Raw genomic sequence first — 21717 nt, 5'->3', positions numbered from 1 at the left:
TTTCATTTGCCAGCAAAATTTCAAACAAGATTGTTTCTCAGCTGCCATGTCAGGAGGATGCTGTGCCATGCAATAACCTCGGAAAATGATATTCATAAGAATAAAGTTTTAGTTGTGGAGATCAGCAAAGAAAAAATTACTCTGTCTAAGTATTGCAGTGCTAAGATGTATATTCCGTCTGGGCCCATTCTCATTAGTCCATGAAAAAAAAATATTATTTTTTTAGTAAATATTAGCTACTTCTGGCAATAGTAAAGCAATAATAGTACTAAGAGTCCTGGAGGAAGAAAGGTAAGTGTTTCTTAAACAGAGATTAGGTTTCCACAGACCAAGTGCTGAACCAGCTTTTCTGACAAGTGCACTTGTAACCCTGGAAGAGGATCCCTAGCCTTAAAACCCTACAAGTGATCCAAAGCCAAAGAAGACCCTGCTTGGGTGAGCTTGAACTCACACATGGGGTCAGAGGCAGAAATTCCCGCCTGCAAGAGTTTTCTCTTAAACTGTCTGTAAGGGAATGTAAGAATGTGCCTTCTCATTAGCCCCCAAATAAAGGGAGAGCACTTCCATCAGCTGGCTGTTTTAACTCGAATGAACACAAGAGGGGCAGCTTATGAAGTTGCTCTTAACACCTCCCAGCTGTTATTGTTTTCCAGAGGAAGCTTCTTCGTCCCAATACTGAACACAGGAAGCAAACGAAGAAATCACTGGGCTAAATCACCTAAGGTAGAATTAGCTACAAAACTTTAACTCATATGTTAGTTTATGTATTCCAATATGACAAATACACAAAAATGTATATGGAAAAATTACAATTTTATATATGAAATAAATATTATGGTAGAAGCTATAAAGTTATCAAGAATCAGGTAAAAAAGTCATTGCAACACATAAATTAAGGCTTTCCCTTTTCCATCTCCATAATCTGTTTTGGTTTTTATTTTTTTTTTAATTAACTGTAAAACACAAAAGCCTTTGTTCTAAAGTGCAGGCAGTGAGAACACTGGCAAATTTCTGTCCTTCCTCCCTTTTCTCTCTTGTATTCTCTTGCTTAGTCTCTCACTTTCACTTCATTTCTCTTTTTTCCTTCCTTCCTTCCTTCCTTCCTTCCTTCCTTCCTTCCTTCCTTCCTTCCTTCCTTCCTTCCTTCCTTCCTTCCTTCCTTCCTTCCTTCCTTCCTTCCTTCCTTCCTTCCTTCCTTCCTCCCTCCCTCCCTCCCTCCCTCCCTCCCTCCCTCCCTCCCTTCCTCTCTTCCTCCTTTCCTTCCTCTCTTCCTCTATTCCTCCCTTCCTTCTGCAAATTTGTATGCCTTAACCCTTACATAACTTCCAAGTGGCCACACTTTCAGCAGGCTGAGCACATGCTTCCAAACTGGTCCCCTATCAGGTGCAGGAAGGAACACATAAAGGCTAGAGAACACATAGTTATATACCGCCCATTAAATATATCAGATCCCTTTTTTTGTCTTCTAACCCAGAAAGGCCTAATTGATAAGTGAAAATTTTATCAACATGACTGATACAAAGACAAGTGATATTTTGTTGATGCCAAAAAAAGCCCTAAAAGGCAGATGATTCTAACAGTGATAGACATTTCACAAAATACTCATTTTGCTTTTTTTGAGCCATTTCCACATCATCTCATTATAGCTATGGAAGAGAGGCTTTGCCCTCTCTAATTATTACTATTAGAAAGTTAGTGACAGGAACACTTCAGGGAAAGCTGTTGAGCAGCTTAGAAATTAAAAAATAAACATTCATATTTGTTTAAATGTTTGAGTGCAGGGCATCAGTTAGTTTGCTGGTACAGATTTTCAGGCATAACAATTAACCTTCGAGGTAACTTTTCCTTTTATTTGTTTTAGAAGTTTATAATTTGGGACTGGAAGAAAGTAATTTCATGCTTCAAGTATAACAATATATTGAGAGTTTTTATCCTCTCCTCACACAGGGAAATGAGCTGTTATTTCCAGACCTGGTGCACTCAATATGCATTCAGAGTCTACGCCTGATAACTTAGGAGAACTTGCTTGATATCATTAGATTTTGACTTGAAAATTCATCATTCATTCATTCTTTCTGAAGATGACTGACAATGTTAGGGTGGATGGCAAATGTCAGAAAATAAAGATTTTTTTTGTAAACTGCCACGTTTGTTTACCCACATTTACCATGTTATCTGACATCTGTGACATCACATCATTGTATAACTTGCTGCGAAAAAAAGGCTATTTAGGCAACGCAATATTCCCTGATACTAAAAGTGAGGAAGAAAATCATAATAAAAAGAAAAGCTCGTAATTTGTTCCTGGGTTTATATATATTTGTGTTTGTGTACGATGTGTATATAAATATATATAACTTGCTGCATAGATGGAAAAGTGCAAGGCATTTCCCCCTTTCCAAATTAAAAGACCATTTTATGGAACAAGGGTCTGTGGAGTAAAGGAATTGTAGTAAGTGTGGGGAGCCTGGTGCAATGCATTGGATCAAGCATAGCTGGCAGATCGGTGGAAGCACAAACAAACAAACAGGTGGCTATGCTGACATTCTTTTTCTAATGTGACTGTTTTGTCTGCCTGTTTATATCTGGCAGTGTAGTGCTCAGATCACAGCAATGACTGATCAGGAATATGTGACCTCTGTAAAAAGGAGTAAAAGTCTTAATTTCATGTTACTTTAGTCATGTGTTTAACAGGTTTGCACTACATCTCTAAAAAAGGGCTCCAAAGCTACAATTGCAGTCTACTCGTCCACTACATAAAAAGCAACTGCCTGCATTTTTCCTGCTTTCATGACACATCACAAGTGACACACCAAGGTGATAGGGACAGTGTCAATTTTGCTTTCACCATAATTACGTGTGTAAAATACCAGTCAAGTTGATAATATCTTGGATCCATCATCATCAGCCATAAACTTAGAATTCAAACTCACTCCCAGCAATGACAAAGGCAACAGTCACTGTCATGACTGGAGATCTTGTAACCTCTGTGTGCTCTTGAATACCACAGAAATCTGTTACAAAGACCTGCTGTTATTGCTTCTTTCTCTCCTTCCTGCCTTTTTTCAAAACACCAGCAAAGGTTATGTATCAAGATTGTCTTCTACGGAACAGCCTTTTTTGAGATTATTCCTACATTAAAAAAGAGAAAGCTATACTACCAGTTTCATATACTGTGAATTTATCCTGGTAAGGTGTATTGGGTTGACATATTTTTGTACAAATTTCTCTAAGTAAAGAAGTAATTCTGGCTTCTGCAGAGTCTGACACAACTTACTTTGAAGAGGAGCAGACTGTAATGGTAGATCTGATACATCTTGGTCTCCATACTGCCATAGATCTGGAGATAAACCTGAAAGCAGTAGTAAGTATGAGCCTAAAGAGACCAATTATACTAGTCAAAGGTACCATGGGCTCGGTACCTGCAGTGCTTCTTCACTCAAAAAAGAGAGCAAAAGTCAAGGAGTCAAGGAAGATTCTATTATACTAAATGCATGAAATCCTCAAAGCCTTGCTTTATCTGTAGGAAAGCTGTAATACAAGCTATCAATTGTTCTACCTGGTCCTTTTCTTAGATGTTTTTGCAAAGCTGTCTTTGGACTGCTAGCTCAAAGTTTTTCTTCTCTTGCTTTGACATGTCTTAACCAATGTTTTTGATGGGCTTTTCTCTCAGAACCACTTCTAGCCATTTTTAAACTTAATATTTGAAATTCCTCTGCTAGTTTTGGAGCTTAAAGCTCAATTTTGTCCACATTTCCTGTCTCCATTCAGGCTAGATGATGAAATATTTACTTCCAAATTTAGGATATCCACTAAACCACAGTTCTTCACCTGAAATACAAACCTGTGGAGTTCAGGCCATGCATTCGTCTCAGCCCAGAAGAACACTGGCTCTACCTCCTCACCTTTTTTTCCTAATACTATGGGCCTGACTCTGTCCATTTTCTTGGGATGACAACTCAGTTCTGCCTTCATTACTGAGAAATCTTGATCTGCTGCTAGAGACTGTTCTGCAAGGTAAAGTCAGAAGGCCTTATACAATGCTTGATCTAGCCAATGTGACCTGTGGGCTTAGGCCTGGATCCAGACATGTTCCAAACTTCACTGATTTTAGCACAATGTTACAGGTGAAAAGTGTAGTAAAATTCTGAAGTGGTTTTCAGCCTCTTCTCTTCTGATTGCAATTGGCAACTGTCCCAGTAAACAGTCAAAGCTGTGCAAGGCCATAGTATAGGTCAGATTTTCCAGCCAATGAGATAACTTTGGGCTATTTATGCTGTATAAAGTGAATTTTCAGAGCATTTTGATGCATAGATTTAAAATTCAGAAAGATGCTGTATTTTGAGTTCTGTGAGTTGTGAACAAGGTATTGCATTAAATAAGCCAGTGGCCTAATCAAGCCTGAAAGCTCTTGTATCACTGTTTGTTGATTTAAGAAATCTAACATACAGAAAAATAATCCTCTCTTCACCTCTGCAGATCTTGCAAATGGATATGCGCTATTCCCTTAAATCCACAGCTGGAAGAGAATTAATAACTAGGGTATCACTAAACTGATTCTGTACGGTATGGCAGGGTGAAGAGGTTTTATGGATAAAAGTTCCTTGTTAGCATTAGAAAAAATGTTGTGATCCTTTACAGCTATCACAGAAGTCATTAGGCTAGACATTTCACAAATATTTGTACCTTTTTTCCTCATAGGCATGCCAGGTAACACAAGCTATATTACTAGCTTTACTGAGTGTTCAACACCCTCTATGCTCCCAATAATAGCTGTAGTAAAAAGTCATGCTCCAGGGTGTAAATTAATCACCTGTATTTAGAGACTGAGAGAGAATCAATAAAAAACCTGTAGTGCTGCCTGCTTTAACAAATTTCTTTCTAAACACTCTTCAGCTCATTTTATAATGGTTATGATGAAAGTTTGCACCTAAAACTTGCAGTCTCTTTTTATCCCAGACCTTGTCAGGGTCCTGAGTGCATAGCTGGTGGGTGAAGGTGCAGGGCTGGCCAAGCCCAAGGCTGACTCCTCTGCTCACAGGGGGTTCATCAGAGATTCTCAGTGCTGGTGCTAGTCTGGACCTGCTGCCTGGGTTTTCTGGCTCAGCCTTGGAGCTGCCACATCATCCCAGACTGGCTGGGCTATCACTGGGCTGTGCCTGGCCCCGGTCAACTGTTTTCAGGCCTGATCCAACCTGACGTGCTGCTCAGCATCCCGGCTCCTTCTTACTCAAGTCAAGGCTCCTGCCAGCCGTATTAGTTCTCTGGGCTCCCTCCTGGCTCCCCCTCGTCATACCCTGTTTTATATCAGCCAAGTTAAAATATCCAGATCATGTCTTTGCTCATACAAGTGCTTTCTGGAATTCAAACCACATCACCAAGAAGCACAAATGTCTGTGAATGTCTCACACAACCAAATGGAAATAAAGTCAACAGTGAAGCAAGCTGGCATGAGTCCAGTGTAAGGGGTGAAACTGGACTTCTAGTTCAGCTTCACAGCATGAAATTATCCCATCTTTTTGCCTATTTACAAGTACTACACAGAGGTTTATTTACTGAGGAGTACCAAGTCCAGAGGTTTTGCTTCCTTGCGAAATGCATTTTAAACAGGTACAGAAAGTAAATGATCGTGTCTCCTGCTACAAAATTCTGTGTCTGAATCTTAAAAATTTAAAAAATATCTAGAGGAAAGAATCAACAGCAAGAATAGCTGAGCTTGTTTGATCATCTAGCAGCTGAGTTCAAAAGCTTGAGGAATCTAGCAGTCAAGTCAGTGCTGTAAAGTATTAGAAGGAAGCAAGGGGGAGTATGTCCTTCTCATAAATATGAACAGGAAAAGTAATTTACCTTCACACTCAAAAGATACTGGTTTTAATTTTTTTTTTCTTTCTCAAGCCTTATATGATATAAGAACTTTTCCTAGTATTATTTTTAAATATGATCTGCTTGAAGGCAATGTGCTCAGCCCTTGAGTGGGAAATAAGCTTCATTTAAGTCAACAGCAATCTGTACTGCTGATTAAAAAGCAAGTGCTGATGGGCTTCACAGGGAGTCTCATCCATCTTGTCTTAGCTAGGAAGCTGCTAGAGAAAATGGTGGTGGGAGGAGGGGAAGGATGATGGACATTGTTCCATGAAACATTGAACAACAACAGCAACAACAATAAATCATGAATTATCTCTACTTAAAAGTTGTACCACTCTGGAAAGCTGGCTCTGAAAACAGGATTTCAAACTGTTTGATGATTGCATATCCTGGGAATTCAAATGAACTTTGTCACCACTGCCAGTTTCATAAAAGAATTAAGTCACCAGCAAGGCACAGATGGCATTTCTGAATGAACAGATGATTATGCCAAGAGAATATTATGCTTGGAAACACATTTTATTGATATATGAGTAAAGCTGTTAGGAGGATAGCTATGGAAAAGAGGACCTAGCTCTTTATGGAACACCTGAATACAATAAGAAATTAGGCAGTGGCTAAAGGTTATTTAGTGCATTCTTCAGTCCTGCTTACTGGGAATTAATTGGAAAACTATCCAGAAATCCTGATGATTAAAATGGTGCTATAATTAATGAGAACCACAAGAAGACGTGTGAACAGCAACAATTACATAGTAAACTGTATTTGCCTAAAACTGAAAAGAGATTATGTACTAGCTATGGGATTTCCAAACAGCATCAGTGTGGAGAACTTAGAAGAGGGGCCAAATTCCACAATGATTCTGAGTATAAATTCATATCAATGAAGAAAAAAAATTATGCTCATTCATGTTTACAGACTGACAAGCCCAAATATATGTCCATTGTTGTGCTGTAAGTTAATGGGGTTACAGTGGTTAAATGCATTAATTCAATTAGAAGAGTTACTTCCGATTACACCGGTGTCTTCAACAGCCAAGGTGGGTTCACTGACTTCGGTGGAAATGTTGTGACTGTAAACCAAGGATCTGGTGTGACAAGAATTCGGAAAAGGGGTACATGATCTCTTGCATTACTGCGTTTGAAAATATTGACTTCACACTTGAAATGGCTGTTTCTAAGTGAAGACTGGAAACAACAGATTTGGATTCTGCACCAGTTTTAAATCAAAGTAACTCCCCTGAGGTCAGTCAGCTCTTTCTGGCAATTTCAAGATGGTTTATGTAAGGGGTTAAATGTAGCACACAAGATTTTTGTCAAGGCTGAAAGATATTCAGCAGTATATCTTGCAGGGCTGCATCATAGGTGCCAGCCTCAGCTTTTTTCATACATTTTCTCCAGCATTGAGGACAAGCCTTGGAGGGAGATGACCCTGGTGAAACAATACAATCTCTGTAGCTTGAAGGAAACTATATTCATCATCAACACGACAGCAAAAATTATATGTGTCCCTCAGACAACATTTATCACTATGCCAGTGATTAAAATATATGAGGGATTACCTACGATATTTAAAAACAACCCACGTTCAGTTACAAAAGTATTTATGAAATTGGGAATAAACAAGAGATTTGGATTCTACTAGAGCCAAAAAAGAAAAATTACAAAACAAAACAAAACAAACAAAACACAAAACAAAAAAAAAAAAACAAAAAAACAAAAAACAAACAAACAAACAAAAAAAAACAACAAAAAAGACAAAAAAAAAAAAAAGACCAAAAAAAAACCAAAAAAAACCACCACCAAAAACGGGAGACAGACATACTCTTCTTGATTTCTTATCCAATGTGAGATAAATGCAAATTTTAGTAAGGGAGCAATTAGAAGGAAAATAAGAGATTACAGAAATCTATTTCTCCCACACAGTCTCCTGCTGCTATATTTGACTTTTTTGTGTTATTAAATGGAGCCCATAGGTCAGGTGCCAAATCCATTTTTTTGCATTGGTGCAAGTCGATTTCAGTGCCAATAAAGTTATATTAGTGCAAAGCAGTGAAACATCGTCCAGAAAACCATTTTGTATGTGTGAGATGAATACATCAGCTTTTCAGCAGATGGCCATGGATTCTTCCAGACAGAGCATGTCTTGGGCTTTCAGGAACCATTTATCACAAGGAACACTGAATTGTCTTCAGTTCTGCAGAAATTCAGCAAGTGCTGAATTATTTAAAGATAAGAGGCAATCGTACTGCAAGTCATCGTCAGCTCCAAGTACAGTGCCCATTGGTCTGTGCTTCCTGTCAGTTGGAACTTCATAAACACCTATCACTTGTTGCTTTGTGATTCCAGAGGTACATTTCTTTGCAAATTCCTTTAGAAAATATTATTCTTCTAGTCAGTGGGGGAAAGAGGGTGTGTAAACTACAGCTTGAATATCCAGTATTATTAAGCAGCTCAATTTCTTAATTTACTTCTGTGATTCTGCCATTTTGAAGTGAGAAGTGGCCAGCAGAAGTTAAGAAAAAAATACCTGCATTATGTAAACAAGGAAAATATTTCCTAGCTATCTAATTAGAACTTTTTAATGAACGATACAGAAACCTGTTCGGTAAAGGTTATTAGAGTTCAGCTAAAGAGATTTTGTATTCTATTTGTGGTTTTAGAACAACTTCCATTGAACAATGTCAATACAATGTGCAGAGCTAAACTCATGAGGCCTCCCATCAGTCTAGAGATGTAGACAAATTTAGCTGGTGGGTTACATTTCTCCTTCTCATGTAGGATGAAGGGAAATAGGAAACTCAGGGAAGAGATAATATTCTTAATGTGGATTTTCATGGAGTCAGAACAGGATTTTCTAAGTGGCTGATGAAATGCTGTACTTTAATTTGTAGACATCCCATAGCAGACACAGTGTGTGGGGAATGTATAATGAGCCATTAGGAAAATAGAAGCCTGTAGATATCTGGAGGGCAGTGGTCATGTTTATTGACTGTCATTTAGGGAACAGGAGACAGTTGCTATAGTACAAAGTGAAATGTCAGAATCTTTTATTCAATATATTATATACGTAGGAGGGATAGACAAAAATGGCAACTTTCTTCCCTAATTCCCAGCAATCCCATCTACAGTACTCTGTCACAGACACTTTTCATATCTGTTTGGTAAATACAGCAGACATCATGCCATAATGTCCTATGAATGTTAATAGCACAAGTAACAGTCATAGTTTATTTTTACTGTGTATAAATGTGTAATTACACTTTGCCAAGTGTAAATAACTTGTCAAAGATTAGACAGAAATAATCTAAGAATGGCATTACCAAACAACAGCGTAGATCCATATACTCAGAAATGTGCATTGTACTACTGGGTGGAAATGTCAGGACAGTTGGCATTCAAAGAATGACAGACTGTCCAAACCTTTCCAGTTTATTTTTTACTTATGTACCAGTGCAACTCCATGAAGTCAGCTGATACTGGTGACAATAGTAGAATTAGTGCTGATTTATTTGCAAATAAATAAATGGAAAATCAGATCTTTTTTGCAGTATCAAATAATAATACCAATTTGTTTTGTAGGCGTATATTACTGCTTGTATATATAACTTTAATAGATAATTAAGATATGCTTTTCTGATTAAAAAAATGTCTAATTTTTATTGACAGAAAATTTTCATCAAGATTTGGCTATAATGGTTCCAAAACCTAAAGTATGAATCAGGATTTCTATAGCTACTATTGAAAGTAATATGATCAGATGTTTGAAGAGCCACTAGAGGAAGCCAATAACAGAAGCAATTGAAAACTTCTGCTAGTGCTAAGGGTTAATACCCTAATGGAGCAACAGAGACAAGATTCAAGATGGGCAAGAGGACAAAGTTCTTTTCCACACAGTCTTATAACTACAATTGTTTTATGCAGAAAAGCATTTAATGAGTATATGTTTAGCTAATTTAGTAGGCAATTGTACAAAACCTGAGGCCAGATATTTTCTATGTAAGTCTGAACCTTCATCCAAAGGAGTGAAAGTATAAAACAGAAAGGGACCTGCGGGTCCTGGTGGAGAGCAGGATGACCATGAGCCAGCACTGTGCCCTTGTGGCCAGGAAGGCCAATGGCATCCGGGGGTGTATTAGAAGGGGGGTGGTTAGTAGACCGAGAGAGGTTCTCCTTCCCCGCTACTCTGCCCTGGTGAGACCCCATCTGGAATATTGTGTCCAGTTCTGGGCCCCTCAGTTCAAGAAGGACAGGGAACTGCTGGAGAGAGTCCAGCGCAGGGCAACAAAGATGATGAAGGGAGTGGAGCATCTCCCTTATGAGGAAAGGCTGAGGGAGCTGGGTCTCTTTAGCTTGGAGAAGAGGAGACTGAGGGGTGACCTTATTAATGTTTATAAATATGTAAAGGGTGAGTGTCACGAGGATGGAGCCAGGCTCTTCTCGGTGACAGTACAGGAGGTTACACTTAAATATGAGAAGAAACTTCTTCACCGTGAGGGTGACAGAGCACTGGAACAGGCTGCCCAGAGGGGTTGTGGAGTCTCCTACTCTGGAGACATTCAAAACCTGCCTGGACGCCTTCCTGTGTAACCTCATCTGGGTGTTCCTGCTCCAGCAGGAGGATTGAACTAGATGATCTTTTGAGGTCCCTTCCAATTCCTAACAGTCTGTGATTCTCTGAATCTGTGAAAGTACACAGAATCATCCCAAAGAAGCGAAACAACAAATGAAAATGATGTGTCTTCACATACTGATGAGAAGAAGAATAAATCGTCTAATAAATAACTCCTTTCTTGCCAAGAATAAAGAAGACAAAGTTTTCTCACCATGTCGCTTCTGATGTGTAAGAGTGGAGTATCTGTGAAAATGTATTTACTTCATCATTTATTAGTGTCATACTTTATTGCTTTACCTTCTTTTTTTTTTTTCCCTTCCGAAAAACAGAGTTGGAAGCCTGAGGAGGTTGTAAAGTCCTATAATCAAACCAAGCACTCGTTTTCATGCAGTACCGATGGGACACATTGCTCACAAGAGTGTCAACAACCAGGAAGACTTGTAAGATTTAGGTCTGCTCTATTTAGGAAACACAGTAAGTTTAATTTATCTGGGTATATTTGGGTGGAATTGGGGTTGTCTAGGATAACACCTATGGAGTAAGAAAAATAGCAATTAACACTCTAGTTCCTTAAGAAAATAGCACAACGCTTCAAATTATGTGGGACCCACTCTGATTATTAGCTTTTGTTTTCCTTTCCTGTTTTCCCATTTGTCTTCTTTCCACCATGTACCAAGAAAATGGATATTGATTTTTGAAATGCTGGGCTCTAAAACCAAACAGTATTAAAAAATAATACCTCATCACAAGGTCTAAAGTAAAATCCCACTTTCTGATTTCTCTTGGAGCAAAAAAGTAGTGCATTAAAATGTTGACTAAAGAGAAACACCTTCAGAATTCAAATGCAGAAGATAAAATTTATGTATGTAGAGGGAATTAAGATATGACTGACATTAGAATAACAGTGTCAGTATCTTCTCTATAAAGGGAGGAATTTAGTTTATTTATTATTGTTTCAATACTGTGTGCTCAGTTTAAATGGTGACCTAAGTATTAATTTGGGATTAGTGATCTACGAGGCAGTGGACTGGAGATCTGGTTCATTACTTCCCATGCACACTTCCTGAGCATCACCATCAGATTCCTTCATGTATCCCAAGCACTGGATTCACTCCTGTGCAATGAATGGGTTAATGAGGTTCTCAGATAATGCAGTGATTATGGATCATTTTTATTTCATTGATTTGTCTTTGTGCTTTTTTTTTTTTTTTTAACATGAACAACATTTTATCTACACTGCTTTGTGGAAGTATAACAAATACTGCAGGTTATATAAAACTAAGTCAATGGAGTTGTAACTTCTGCAGTCCAGACTTATTGAAAATGAGAATTTTGTATCATTCTGAAAGATATCCTGCCAGGAGACTTTGTGCAATTTGTTCCTAAGAGATTAATGATCTGCTGGATATTCTGCAAATATTTATGATTAGCAAACTAGCATCAACCAAGAAAATAAATACTTAAAAATACATACCACTAACAGGCAATTCTCATGTAAAATTAGGGCTCTTGGTCGGGATTAAATGACTAACTAGAAAGGATGGTTTGTCTGACTTGTCTGCTAGGCCAGGACTTTTGGCAGACGAATAATAAAGCAAAAAGCACTCAGACAAAACTAACTGTTAACAGGTTGAGATGTTAATCCTCTATGGAGGGTTGTTACCTGGTGATTGGGGATTAAACATGGGGAAAAAAAAAAAAAAAAAAACAACAAATCAACAATTTCAGAAGCTTGATGGAAGAAGAACAATTACCCCTTTAACATATCTGGACATAAGACTTATGTCCTGGCACAGTAACATACTGGAAGAATCAGGAAACAATTCTGGGAAGAAACAGTACAATCTAGGTTCTGACCTAAGATGTTCTTTTCATACCTTAGCTTTGAACCCATTGACCAGTAGGCGCAGGGCAGAGCAGCCACCTGCATAGCGGGTGAGTCCCACCCACACTGTGCTGCAGACAGCGGGTGTGGTAGCTTGTGCAGCAGGGTGCAGAGAGCACTTGTTGCTGTCAGCCCCTCTAACTTATTGGCAGCACCCCAGACTGCTGACGACCATGGTCGCCGCCAGGAGGAGAGCTTGTCTCAAACAGACAGTGGCAACGCAGACTGAGGTTCTGTCCCGAACGGTGGCTGTTCAGGTCTCCGGCTGCAGGGAGTGCCAGAGCCTGCTGCTGCCGGGGAAGGGAGGCCAGCACTCCACCTGTGTGAGGTGTGAGCAGGTGCAAGATCTGCTCGACATGGTTGTGAAACTGAAGAAGGAGGTTGAGACGCTGAGGACCATCAGGGAGTGCGAAAGGGAGATTGACTGGTGGAGTAACACCCTGACGTGCCAGTCGGAAAGGTCCCAGGGAGGTACCCCCCAAAAGGAGATGGACCTCCTGCCCTCTCGGACAGAGGCGGAAGTCCTGAGACGGCCCCACCCTTGTTGCTGTCGGGCAGAGGTAGGGGACCTAAAAGACGACGAGGGTTGGAAGCGTATTCCGGTTCGGCGTCGCGGGCAGCCCCCCTCCCTGCCTGCTTTGTCTCCCCAGGTGCCCCTCCGTAATAGGTTTGAGGCCCTGGATCTTGAAGAAGAGGTAGGTGAGGAGGTGGTGCCAAGCCTGCCTACAAGATCACATAGGAAGAGGCAGTTGACTTCACAACTTAAGATTGCCTCTGATAAGAAAGAAAGAAGGGTGATTGTAATAGGAAATTCCCTTCTGAAAGGAACAGAGGGCCCAATATGCAGAGTTGACCCTCATCTTAGGGAAGTTTGTAGTCTACCTGGAGCCCGGATCAAGGATATCGCTAGAGAGCTCCCCAAACTGGTGCACCCAACAGACTACTACCCGCTGCTGGTTTTCCAGACAGATGGGGAGGAAGCTGCTTCCCGTAGTCTGAGGGGGATGAAGAATGATTTCAAGGTCTTGGGAAGGATGGTGAAAGACTCAGGGGCTCAGGTGATCTTCTCTTCACTCCTTCCATCTTCAAGTGACGATGTGGGATGGAATAGGAAAATTCACTCTCTAAGTGGTTGGCTCCAAGACTGGTGCTACAGGCAGGGCTTTGGATTTTTTGATAATGGTTGGTTTTATAAGACACCAGTCCGGACAGTGTCATATGGGAAAGGTTTATCTCGTAGGGGCAAAAGGATGCTGGGGCAGGAATTAGCTGGGCTCATTTGGAGAGCTTTAAACTAGGCTCGAAGGGGGATGGGGTTGTAGCTGGGCTTGTCCCAGTGGGGCAGCCTTCTAAAACTGATGAGGACTGGGTGGCCTCCTATGCCCCTAGGGAGAAATGGGTGTGCTCTGCTCGCTCCCTGAAATGCCTGTACACCAATGCGCGCAGCGTGGGGAATAAGCAGGAGGAGTTAGAATCCTGTGTTTGGTCGGGAGATTATGATCTGGTGGCAGTTACAGAAACATGGTGGGACAGTTCACATGACTGGAATGTGGTCATGGATGGCTATGCCCTTTTCAGAAAAGACAGGCCAGCCAGGCGTGGTGGTGGAGTTGCTCTCTATGTGAGAGAGCAACTACAATGTACTAAATTCTGCCCAGGAGCAGATGACGAGCGAGCTGAGAGTGTATGGGTCAGGATCAAGGGGCAGGCTGGCAGGGCTGACACTGTTGTGGGCGTCTGTTACAGGCCACCAGATCAGGCTGAGGAAGTTGATGAGGCCTTCTATGGGCAGCTGAGAGTGGCCTCACAGTCACAGGCCATGGTTGTTGTGGGTGATTTTAACTTCCCTGATGTTTGCTGGAAGGACCATTCAGCCAGCCAGCCACAGGCCAGGAGGTTCCTCCAGTGCATTGACGATAACTTCCTCATGCAGATGGTGGAGGAGCCGACTAGGAGAGGTGCACTGCTGGATCTCATCCTCACTAACAAGGAGGGTCTGGTCGAAGCAGTAAAGGTTGAGGGCTGCCTGGGTTGCAGTGACCACGAGATGGTGGAGTTCAGCATCTTGTGTGGCAGGAACAGAATAGCAAGTAGAATTGCAACCCTGGACTTTAGCAGGGCTAACTTTGGCCTTTTCAAGCAATTGCTGGGGGAAATCCCATGGGCAAGACTGCTTGAAGGTAAAGGGGCCCAAGATAGCTGGGTGGCATTCAGGGATTGCTTCTTCCACGCTCAGGATCAGAGCATCCCCACACGTAGGAAGTCAAGGAAGGGAGCCAGGAGGCCTGCATGGTTGAATAGGGATCTGTTGGGTATGCTCAAGCAGAAGAGGAGAGTTTACAGGTCATGGAGGCAGGGGCTGGCCACTTGGGAAGAATATAAGGCTGCTGTTAGAGGATGTAGGAAGGCAGCTAGGATAGCCAAGGCCTCCTTAGAATTACAGCTGGCAAGAGGGGTCAAGGACAGCAAAAAGAACTTTTTCAAATACATAGCAGATAAAACTAATACCAGAGGCAATGTAGGCCCACTGATGAATGGGGTGGGTGCCCTGGTGGCAGAAGATACAGAGAAGGCAGAATTACTGAATGCCTTCTTTGTCTCTGTCTACTCTGCCGGAGGCCGTCTTGGGGAGCCCTGTACCCCTGAGACCCTGGATGAAGCCAGGGCAATGGAGGAGTTTGCTTTAGTTGATGAGGACTGGGTTAGGGAGCAATTAAATAGTCTGGACATTCATAAATCCATGGGTCCATATGGGATGCATCCGCGGGTGCTGAGGGAGCTGGCTGAAGTCATTGCTGGACCGCTCTCCATCATCTTTGCCAAGTCTTGGGAAACGGGACAGGTGCCCGAGGATTGGAGGAAAGCTAATGTCACTCCAGTCTTCAAAAAGGGCAAGAAGGAGGACCCGGGTAATTATAGACCGGTCAGCCTCACCTCTGTCCCTGGGAAAGTAATGGAACAGCTTGTCCTTGGTGCCATCTCAAGGCATATCAAGGATAAGAGGGTTATTAGGGGCAGTCAGCATGGCTTTACCAAGGGTAAGTCATGCTTGACCAACCTCATAGCCTTTTATGAGAACGTAACAAGGTGGATGGATGATGGCAGAGCGGTGGATGTGGTCTACCTTGACTTCAGTAAAGCCTTTGACACAGTCTCCCACAGCATCCTCACAGCTAAGTTGAGGAGGTGTGGTCTAGACAATAGAGTAGTGAGGTGGGTTGCAAACTGGCTTAAGGAGAGAAGCCAGAGAGTGGTAGTCAATGGTGCGGAGTCTAGTTGGAGGCCAGTATCTAGTGGAGTGCCTCAGGGGTCAGTACTGGGGCCAGTATTATTCAATATATTCATTAACGACTTAGACGAGGGAATAGAGTGTACTATCAGCAAGTTTGCTGATGACACCAAGCTGGGAGGAGTGGCTGACATGCCAGAAGGCTGTGCTGCCATCCAGCGGGACCTGGACAGGCTGGAGAGTTGGGCGGGGAATAACCTAATGAAATTTAACAAGGGCAAGTGTAGAGTCCTGCATCTGGGCAGGAACAACCCCAGGTTCCAGTATAGGTTGGGAAATTCCATATTAGAGAACAGTGTAGGGGAAAGGGGCCTGGGGGTCCTGGTGGACAACAGGATGACCATGAGCCAGCACTGTGCCCTTGTGGCCAGGAAGGCCAATGGCATCCTGGGGTGTATTAGAAGGGGGGTGGTTAGTAGACCGAGAGAGGTCCTCCTTCCCCTCTACTCCACCCTGGTGAGACCACATCTGGAATATTGTGTCCAGTTCTGGGCCCCTCAGTTCCAGAAGGACAGGGAACTGCTGGAGAGGGTCCAGCGTAGGGCAACGAAGATGATTAAGGGAGTGGAGCACCTCCCTTATGAAGAAAGGCTGAGGGAGCTGGGTCTCTTTAGTTTGGAGAAGAGGAGACTGAGGGGTGACCTTATTAATGTTTATAAATATATAAAGGGTGAGTGCCACGAGGATGGAGCCAGGCTCTTCTCGGTGGCAAACAATGATAGGACAAGGGGTAATGGGATCAAGCTGGAACACAAAAGGTTCCACTTAAATTTGAGGAAAAATTTCTTCTCAGTAAGGGTGACAGAACACTGGAACAGGCTGCCCAGGGGGGTTGTGGAGTCTCCTTCTCTGGAGACATTCAAAACCCGCCTGGACATGTTCCTGTGCGACCTCACCTAGGCGTTCCTGCTCCAGCAGGGGGATTGGACTAGATGATCTTTTGAGGTCCCTTCCAATCCCAAACATACTGTGATACTGTGATACTGTGACCAGGTAGAAGAAATTGTGATCTCTTCTGCAGCAGACCCAAAATATAATTACAGATACATAATCAGAGTTAATCAGCCACAAAGCATACATCTGTAGGGAGCTACTCACAGAGTTTTAGAGTGTTAAACAAAAAAAATCTGTACAGCTGTGTTGAAATTCTATTATATCTTACTTTCATCTTTTAACATTGTGTTTCTAAAATTAGTTATGTGTTCAAGTATGTTTTGTTTGTCAAGTTAATTCATAATGCAACCTATTGAACTGTAATGGTTTTTGTGTATTCTGTACCTTACCAGATTGCAGTGGTGAACACATTACATTGTGCCTCATATAAATGCCTCAGAGTTGACAGCTTCTTAAGAAAGTGAACCAGAATATTTTTTTCTTGTGAATCACCAAATAATTGGTTATCTATTCCAAACACAGGGGGTTTCTTAGTACTCAGAATGGATGTATGTATGTCCATGTACAATTTGACTTTTGCTTCTGAAAGGAGGCATTGGCTGAAAAATCTTTTTACTTGCAAGTCCCCTATATTTGGTATAGAAATCCCTGGAAGACAATACAACCCATAATGCTGCTATTCATAGTGCTACTTTTCAGACTAGAGCAGCATCTTAAAGGATCTGCTTCCCACAAGTCAAAGGAAGGAGCAGCCCTGTTACTGTCACTCTTGCTTTCCCATTCAGGTTCATCTGTGTTTGGAACTGTCAACTAACAGTGAAATAGTTTTACTGTGAAGTCACCCCTCAACAGTATTTCTTAATGCATTGCACAAAGGTCTCCACAGAGATGTCCCAAACCTCCTGACATTGACACTGACAAATCACTTGTCTGCAGCAACTCTATTGACTACAGTAACAGGACAGAGATTTCCATAAGGCAGTCAGGATCACCTGGCACGGTCTGTGGGTGCAATTCAGCCTCCTGCTTGCAAGGAGAGAAGCACGACAGTGTCAGGGAAGCCTTTCTCTCCACGTTTTACATTCCTTGGAGTTCATGTGTCAACATCAGAACTTCTGCTGATACAAGAAACAGCCATGTAGCAAGTGGAAATTACACACCTGATGTGGGAGAATACAGGGTGTTTTGTTCAGGGACAAAGCTCCTACTAAATTATAAATATACCAGTAGAGTGCAGGAAGGACTGGACTGGGCCCTGACAGAGGGATTGTGTGATAGTTTGGAACATAGAAGGAAAGAAGAAGGAAGTTTCAGTCTGCTGAGTACAGGCGGGCAAAATAATTAAGTGGTTCACTTACAACAATTGCCCTATCCTAGAGTATGCAACTGGGGAACCAGAAAGCATGGCGGGCACTTAGGATAATTTCCACAGCTATTATACAAAAAAGATGATGTGTGAAAATATGGATTTGGGGACTTGAGTGCTACATGTTTCAGAATAGAAGAAATTCCTTAGTGCTGATCCTGAGGCTAGTATAACATCAATATTGAAGAGTCATAGAAATCTCTCAGGATTTTGCTTAGTGGAATGTTTTTAGCCAATGACAGAATAAGATTGTGGTTTTAAAGAAGGAAACCTGCACTACTTCTCAGAAATACCAATATCTCAGTTCTGACCAAACTTTGTAGTTCAAGGAAAAACACTTTTATTGCATACACACAGTTCATGATAGCAAAATTTAGAGCTGCTTATTGCAAAGAGTTCTGCTCCTTTACATTCCCTGAAGCCTTTATACTGACTTAGGTAGTGGTGAATCAAACCTCGTAGTAACCTGGGGAAATAAGCCAACATTAATAAATACAGATTTTTTGTTCTGCCTTCAAGCAAATCTTTCACTGCTTTTATTGAATGATAACAGTAAAAGGATATTTGGATCTATGTGCCTGATTCATTGATCAATTATGCCAGTCTAAATTAGGAATAATAGTACTTCAGGAATAATGAGAGCAAAAGTAAAGTAAATAAAGTCTTGCCACAAACTTTAAAAAAGTTAATAAAGCTTAATACAATAGAAAAAATGGTGTTTGAACTTTGAGGCCCTTCTTAAACCAATAACAGAAATAGATCAACCACTGTGGCTTCACTTATTTTCCCTATAGGACAAAAACCAGACGTTTGACAGAAAATTATTGTCTTCATTGCTTTCCTGCTCTATTTGTTAAGTAATTTGGTTTTGTTTTTGTTACATTGCCATATAATCAGTTGTAGATGGTGAATTTTCATTAACGAAAATTGTGATGAACTCAGTGCACAGAAACTGGCTATCTGGGGAAAAATCCTGACAAAATTGATACTCTGAAGCTGTTGTTTGTTGTGTCTGTGATCTCCATTGAATGAGCAGATATTTCTTAGAAGTAACTAAAAAGATCAGCCATAGCAGTTCTGTGAACTCATGATAGATCTGTACCAAGGCCTTGTGGCTGGTTCAAGGGCATTGTTACTAATAAGTCTGACGAGGCTTTTAGCATTCTTAGTGCTGTTATTAAAGATGAGAGGCATTAAGTATCAAGACGACCTGTTCTCGTTAAAGAGGTATGAATGACTAATGCACATTCCCAACCAGAACCGACAAAGAAAGATAACACAATACTTATCTAAAGACAGAATAGCAAAATTATATTTGGACGTGAAGAAGGCCAGAAGTATTCAAATACTACCAGCCTGAATTTTTAAAGTAACTTTGACTAATTGTTTGATCCCTTCCAATGTCTAAGTGCATGATAAGTGAATATGAAAGAACTAGAGGTGAGATCCCGATCTCTTTAAGTCAGCATTTTAACCCAAATATGTTTCCAGATTCTAAATAATGGTCAGTAGTTATTAACAGTTCTGTTCATCTTTCCTCCAAAAATTGCAAATACTTGCAATGGCTGCAAAGTAAATATACTCTTTGACTAATGTAAAGCTTGCCACATTGGATTATGCTATTTATTTGAACTAAAGCAAATCGTACTGGGAGGAACAATAAAAAATCACCTTTGTAGTCCACCGCTCCATTTATTCTGGTGCTTTGCCTGTGGTAGTTGCCCAGTATAGCCAAGTAATTCCTTATTTTACCAGTTTAAACTCTTGACATGAACTAACAAAAATGAAAGAAAAAAACCAAAACAAACCACAAACTTGCCAGTCTTTTCATCTCTGAACTGTGATTATTTCTACTCTTATCTCTTTATATCAGGGGTGTCAAACTCATTTTCACCTGGGGCCACATCAGCTTCGTGGTTGCCTTCAAAGGGTCAAATGTAAGTTTAGGACTGTACAAATGTAACTACTCCTAAATTAAAATTAGTTTGACACCCCTGCTTTATATGATAAGTAGCAAAATTATGGGAAATTGTGTGGCCAAATATGCTTATGCACTTCATTCCAGATGCAGAAAACAGAGGGTTTCCAGATCAAGTCAGTCAAGACCTTGCAAGGATAAAGAGAGGAAAAAATTAAAGATTAATGTTTTGTAAACATGTTAAAATATTGCTTTTTAGTATGGGCATTACAGGGAGGGTGGAATGCCTGGGAATTGGTTATACCAGGTAGGGAAACTAATTGCATAGAACAACGTAATGACTGCAAAAAAACCCTGCCTCTAGTGATTTGGATTTTTTACTTCATGCTTAAAACATGCATCACTTAAAACATGTTGCAGTGAGGCTGTTAAATCAGAATATACCCTTAAAACTGCACTGAAACTAAGTGAGTCAGTGCTCTTTGAGATTTTGTGCACTCCTGCAATGTTCCTGCCTAGACTTACTGGGTATGATTCAGTTGGCCAGGCACAAGCGTGTACTGTTATTTGAGATGCCGTAGGTGTCTCACCAGTCTTTCATCTACATCTTCTGAAGGGTAGTGGTCTGCTGTGCCAGGTCCAGTGTGAGTTCTGCCAGCCCAGTGTAGACGTCATGAAAAGCCTCCAGCACCTCAAATGGCTGTAGACTGAATCCCACCTACTGCGATCTGTTGCAGCTGGAAATCACCACTTGTGTTAGAATAGTGAAAAACAGGCAGAGAGTGTCACTGGAAGTGTCGGGAGAGCACGTTACTTCAGCTCTTTTGCAGGGCAGGAGATATGGAGATATCTCACTTTTTCCTCACTTCTTGTCAAGATTTGACCATAGCAGGGCAATTTGGCCTCTGTGTCCTTCTAAACTGGACATTAGCTCAGGAAACTTCCAAACTTCCCTAAAGTTGACCGTTGGGCAGTCCTTGTCACACCTTCTCTTCCACCTATAGTTGCTCAGTTAGATGCACTCTCAACAGTGCTGTGATTTTTATTTATTACAGTGTGTAAAAGTAACTGTGATTCCACAACAGGTTGCCAGCACCTTCTGATGTGTTCACCCTTTATTACAGCAGATTTCAGCCTCTGCCCCTCCCTGTACAGCATGGTTTTCTAGGGACTTTTTTCTAGCTATTGAAATAGATCTTTTCTGCAGCCTGAGGGGCTTTGAAGAGGAATATACTTTAGATGATGCTTGTAATTTTTTGCTTACCTATGTATTTTTTCATAATTGTCAGTGAACAACAGATTAAGGGTCATACAAATACACATATCAAGAAAACCAGTATTATTCATTAAATCATGAACTAACTTCAGACTACTGTAAATGAAACTGTATAGAAGTATGCACTAGTTCAGACCACTACTGCATGGAAAAGGTCTCTCTTCAACTCTAGGAATTAGCTTCTTGCCTTTATTCATCTTAAGAATTAAAACAGAGTTTTACTCCTGGATGCGTGTTTCTAATTTTTTGTCTATTGTTTTTCTGCCTTCTCACCTTTCTCTAAATGCTCTTTCATTTCCCATTGAAGGAAGATTCTATTCAAAACGCTCAGTGTAGGGCTCTCGAAATCTTTTCCATACATGATTAGCTCAGTGCTAAGAAAGTTTAGAGACTATTTTAGAATCCCTCTTGACTGCATAAAGCTCAGAAGTCTTTGTGACATCTCGAAAAAAAATTCTATCCTCTAATTTAAACTATTGAGACAGCAAAAAAAGGAATTAGGTCTCAAGTTATGGCTGGTATGGACTGAAGGAAAAATAATTAACTCTACCCTTTAGTGAACCCATTTTCATTTGGATTAGAGTTTGCCTTGCTCTCCATTCTGGCTGAT

Source organism: Streptopelia decaocto (assembly GCF_964273445.1).
Source record: "Streptopelia decaocto genome assembly, chromosome: 2".
In the NCBI taxonomy this organism is placed as follows: Eukaryota; Metazoa; Chordata; class Aves; order Columbiformes; family Columbidae; genus Streptopelia; species Streptopelia decaocto.
This window is presented reverse-complemented; position numbering follows the sequence as displayed.